This window comes from Pteropus vampyrus, unplaced genomic scaffold (genome assembly GCF_000151845.1).
Source record: "Pteropus vampyrus isolate Shadow unplaced genomic scaffold, Pvam_2.0 Scaffold12, whole genome shotgun sequence".
Classification (NCBI taxonomy): Eukaryota; Metazoa; Chordata; class Mammalia; order Chiroptera; family Pteropodidae; genus Pteropus; species Pteropus vampyrus.
In genome coordinates, this window is record NW_011888793.1 from 13762548 (window position 1) to 13762782 (window position 235).

Genomic DNA, 235 nt, shown 5'->3' on the forward strand with positions numbered 1-235 from the left:
AAAGTATTTTCCAGAATGGGGAAAGAGGCATATGAAAATAAACACTAAATGTGAAGGAAGCAAAATCTGGAGAAGTGATGGGAGCTTGGAAGTGATAATCAACAGCAACAAAAAACAAACAAAAAGCTTAAAACATAGGCATAGCTAGGAGGAAGGAAAACGCAAGTCTGTGTGTTAATTCGTATATATTAACTAACACGAAGTGAGTCCATAAATGTGCTGACCCTTGTCGTAG